Below are 5692 nucleotides of genomic sequence, written 5' to 3' on the forward strand. Positions count from 1 at the left end.
GCTAGTACACGGGGTTGGGTATGAGGTTAGGATTTTAATGAGTGTCACACCTCCTTTTTGCGCGCCGGCCCCGAAGGGCGAAATGCGCGAGGGAGTTTTTCCAATTTAAGTGACAATATTCGAAATGGGATTATTTATTTATTTCAGAGTCGCCACTTGGGAAAGGTTTGGCTTTTGGTGTCCCAAGTCACCGGTTTATCTTGAATCCCAAATCGAGGAAAATATTCGACTTTCCAAATGAAGTCTGCGAACCAGAAATTCTAAGTAAGGAATTCTGTTGACCCGAGGGAAGGTGTTAGGCACCCTCGAATCCCGTGGTTCTAGCACGGTCGCTTAAATTATTATAATGGCTAAATATCAGATTTAATACATATTATTACTTATGTGCTTTTATTAAGTTTAAACCGCTTTTATTATTAGTATTTTTTTATAGAAACGTTGTGAAAATGCATCTTGAACCACGTCACAATCAATGCACCCGTGGTCGTCAATACATTCCGACTCCGTCGAGATTTGAATTTGGGTCACATAAATGCGCACCCGAATTTAAGAATGTAATTTAGTTAAGTCGCGCCTAAAGAGTCTAAACGCGTTATTATCTTTGGGGAAGGCAGTGACATTCGCTAAACAGTCCATCCCAAGTTCTAAGTATTTATTATGACCAATTATTGAGGGCTCCGCAATTTGTATTTTTATTTAGCGAGGCTCGTCTCATTATTTTTAAAAGGGTAAACCTACAGCGACTACATTTTCTATTATGTTCGTCTCTAAAATGAAAGAGAGAAAATCCTAACTCGTTACGAGCTTAAAAGAGGCGTACCATATTAAACGCTAGATTGAGACGAACATTAACTGAAAGGAACATTACTAGAAATTATAAACAAAATTGAGAACGATAAAATAATATATTCGAACGTGATTAACTATCCTATAGCTAAATTACACTCCTCCTAATTGTATAAACAAACGAATAATTGTTCACAACTATTAGCGCTGAAATTAACCTTAATTATTAACGCTTATTCGGGAGTTTATTAGATCCAAGCGTCGCACCATCTTATTGAAACTCATGCCTATTAGATTAGTGTTCTTAAAATTGCTGCGTTGTTTCGTGCTTCAAAATATGTAAAACCTGCCGACCTTATTAATACCCACTTCATTTAAATGATGGGCCGATGCCAATATTAATTATTAATCTGCCTCATTAAAACTATGTTGAAACGAGGAGTCCAACAAGAGGGTTGGCATACATGGCTAAATTGTTGGTACTAACATAACACAATATGAAAATTTGTTTGGAATACATTTTCTGGAAATCAAATTAGACCGGATATAACGAGTTTGATAGTTCAAAGATCCCAACAGGAGTACACACAGACGCTTGCCATGATTCAGTTATACTATTATCACCAAATCAGACTAAATTGTTATATATATAGAGATACATCTGATTTAAACAGCATACTATTTAACAGTCCATGTCAATTAGAGTACATTCCAATTCATACGGAATAAATGTAGTTGGAATGAGCTTAAACAAATACAGGTTAACTATCATTCAAACTATTTGCTATATTTTGAACACGAGTACTGTGAAGCAAACTACATTCATTTCTTCATTTTTTACTTCAGCTTCAAGCTTTCAACAAACATAGTTTCAGAAATGTGTACCTGGAAATGCTTACAATTGAAGAAAAAGAAAGGTCAATAGAGTGAACAGTAATTCGAAACAGCAACATCAAACACCACAGCAACAACCAGCCAATACAAGAATGATTCAAACCCAACTAAAACTCCAAGATTTTGACAAAGAACCAACAACAATAGCAAATGAACCAAAATAACTCGGGTAACAGCACAATAACTCGAAAATCACCCAAGTGCCTTCAAAACTGAACTTAAATGCTTTGGAAAATTCACCAAGGTAAACTTAAACAGAAAATCAACTCAAACAAAACCCAACTCTATTCATTTTTTTTTGTTTTCTAATGTTTATTGTTTTGGATTTTGAATATCAAACTTCAATCTGGAAATCAGAAAGAAAGAGCTATTTAGAAGAAGTTTTGATGGCTGAAATTTCTTGTTCCCCTCCTTTTCAGGGGTCTCCTCCTTTCTTTTATAGCCACCCACAGCCCCCTTTTCCCCCAGCTGTTAGTCCACTAAAATACTGAACCCCTCCCATGTGAACCTTCTATCTTTCCACCCAAAACTTAAAAGAAAGGTATCCCCACGAGATTCCCCTGACAACCTCCCTTTTTTATTGCTAAAGTGGCCTGTCCCTTATTCTAATTAGCAAGTATGGGCAGCCTGAATATGCCCTGACAGCACATGCTGTCAAATTTGCTTTAATTCAATAAAGAACTACAATGCACATGCTGTCCAAGATCTAAAATGAGTGAACATGCCATCAATTCAAACTAAACTCTGAAATCCATATTAAACTGCAGCGATAAACCAATCCTTAAATGATTTCTGATTCAACTAACAGACCACGAGCAGTTAAAATCAATTCTTAGCTAACTCAAACAATGCCTTAGTAAAATTAAACAGCATGAGTCAGATTACTATCATCCCAAGCTGAGACTAATTGACAACATGTATCGAATCGACTATACTAATTATAACATAGAACAAACAGTCGATCAAACAAACAACACAAATAGGGCATCAACTGTCTTTGACAATTTTGCACGACACAGGAAAAACACAGGCATTATCGATTCGACGATATTAATCAAATTGAAATATGTATATCACTATACGTATTCAACCATAAACAAAATAACAATCGACCGAATAAAAGGTCTTATGGAGATGGAGAACAACTGACAGCAAAATCCCAGAAATAAGCAAACAAGTTAATTAACCATGCCGATAAACTAAACTAAACTAAAACAAACAACAAAAAAGGAAAAGTGACCTTACTCTGAAAAGCTTAAACACAGACGACCCAGGCCCGAGCTGGATTTGCCCATTTGAGGTCGAACAGATCTTAATCGAGGTGTTCTCAACCGAGAACACTTCGATTAAGGTCTATTAGACCCCAACCTTCCGTTTAATCTAACCGGATTCCAAAAATTCTTGTGTTCTAGGGTTCGAACAGTCAGATTTGGGGTTTTGGGATTTGTGGGTAGATTCGGACCAAACCAAGCTTGGTTTGGTCACGAGTGAGGCTAGGGTAATGACTGGTGTGAATCTGAGGTGGGTCGGTGTAGATCGGGGTTTTGCTCGAACCTTCAAACGAAGATTCGAGGCGATGGGGAATGATTCGAGGCAAGGGGTAACAGATCCGTGTTCAGGGTGGTGAGGTGCATCAGGGGTGTTACTTTGGTGGTCACCGGCGTCGTTGCCGCCGGGTTTACGGTGAGAGTGTACAGGGGCGGCTAGGGTTTGGGAGGTCTGGGTTTGGGTTTGGGACGATGAAGGGGGTGTTCGGATGGGGGCGTGGGGTTAGGTTTTGGGCTTATATAGTTAGGGGGAAAATTAATTTAGGCCGTTACATCATCAACAATCGATGGCCTGGATTAACCAACTTAAATGGAAACGACGCCGTATGGGTTTAGGTGAGACCGGTGGGTCTCTGGGTGAGACGGGTCGGGTTTAAACGTGGGTATGGAGATGTGATCTTGGCCATTGATCATTCTGAGATCAACGGCCCAGATCAAGCATGATCAAGACGACGTCGTTTGGATGTCCCTGAGGCCAACTGATCTGGACCGGGCAAAGCAGTGCTTTTGGGCCTGATTTTGGGTCCAATTTAAATGGCCCAATTCCGATTTAACTCATTTCTTTTCCTTCTTTTAATTTTTGATTTAAATAAAATTCCTAACTAAATTGTAAAATCAAATAAAACCATACAAATATTAATTAATACTCAAACAACAATTATCACTCATATTAAACATTTAATTAAAATAAAATCACTCAATGACAACAAATAGAATAAAAGATGCATATTTTTGTGATTTTTCCTTTTTAAAGCCAAATTATGGTTTGATTAATTCCTAATAGTAGAACGATATCCTAAACTCACATGCGACATATATTTTTTGTATTTTGTTCGACAAAACTAAACAATCACAAAAAAAACAACAAATAACTGCCAAAAATGCCACGTAAACTCCAAAATTGTACAACAAAACCATTTGTTTTATTTTTTTGATTTCTTTTGGAGTAATTGTCGTGTAAACAAAAATCACGTGCTCACAGCTGCCCCTCTTTGTTCGAAAACATGCGAGGTTTTAGTGCAAAGATAAAGTGAGCGGATATGAGTGATTTTTGCCCGTTGGATTACTCCGTGTGAAGCACATTTTTGAAAGATTTGACCGAATCTTTGCTTCAAAGATCTCCTACATATCCTGGGCTAAACAGGAATCAGGTCAATGTAGTTTGGGAAACTTTGGTAGCTGAGACTACCATGAGATTGCAATGCTTGCTGTTACTGCTGTTGCTGTTGCTACTGCTGCTTTACTGACCGCTTTATTACAACCAAAGGAGAATTAAAACTGAACTAACTACTTATGCCTGTCGACCGCTAGTTACAAGATTCCTATCTATAATTCTTTTGCAACTTGATCTTGGGTCTTAGCTGATTCTGCTTGTAGACTTCGATCCGAATCTTGATGCTGGCAAGTTGTAGGCGCTTGTTTATTTCTGCAGTATTGAGTGAAACGGGATTGGCGGAGCTCGGGAATTTTGATCAAATTTTGAGCAACCTGCCCTTTGTTTGTTTCGATATTTGGGAACATCTTCTTTTTGTTCTTTTCTTCTTTTCTTTATTCTAGATTGAGACTCAAACCATAGGTCATCTCGATCCATGTGCCTCGAGGTCAGACCTGCTGAGACAACAAAACAAACGAACGAAATTTTCTGCCCCAGTTTCACTAGGAAAATTTCGTGAGTTAATTGCCATAAAAATCTACAGGATTGATGAGGGGATTGGAAACCTCTAGTCTAAAAGGCGCAACTCAGGGATTGGAGCCCTAATGTCGCAAAAGGTAAAAATGCGCAACTCAAGGATTGGAGCCCTGATGTCGGCTTAAAGAAAATTTGCTCAACTCAGGGATTGGAGCCCTAATGTCGGCTAAAAATAAATTGCTCAACTCAGGGATTGGAGCCCCAAATTGGGAGGATTGCCAGGTTACGCCGGAAACTGTCCGGGTTATGTCGGGAGAAAAATGAAAAAGGGCTCCTGGGTTATGCCAAGGAGGTGCACGGGTTATGCCGTGAAGACAAAAGAGGTCCCCGGGTTATGCCGGGGAGGAGAGAAAAAGGGGCTCTGGGTTATGCCGAAAAGGGAAAGAGTCCTCGGTTTATGCCGGTAAAGTCATCGGGTTATGCCGAAAAAGGTCCACGGGTTATGCCGGGAAGATTCATCGGGTTATGCCGGAAAAGGGAAAGAGTTCTCGGGTTATGCCAGTAAAGTCATCGGGTTATGCCGGAAAAGGTCCACGGGTTATACCGGGAAGATTCATCGGGTTATGCCGGAAAAGGGAAAGAGTCCTCGGGTTATGCCGGTAAAGTCATCGGGTTATGCCGAAAAAGGTCCGCGGGTCATGCCGGGAAGATTCATCGGGTTATGCCGAAAAAGAGAAAGAATTCTCGGGTTATGCCGAGGAAGTCATCGGGTTATGCCGAAAAAGGTCCACGGGTTATGCCGGGAAGGTTCATCGGGTTATGCCGGTAAGATTTA

The sequence above is a fragment of the Nicotiana tabacum genome, chromosome 8 (assembly GCF_000715075.1).
Source record: "Nicotiana tabacum cultivar K326 chromosome 8, ASM71507v2, whole genome shotgun sequence".
NCBI classification, from domain to species: domain Eukaryota; kingdom Viridiplantae; phylum Streptophyta; class Magnoliopsida; order Solanales; family Solanaceae; genus Nicotiana; species Nicotiana tabacum.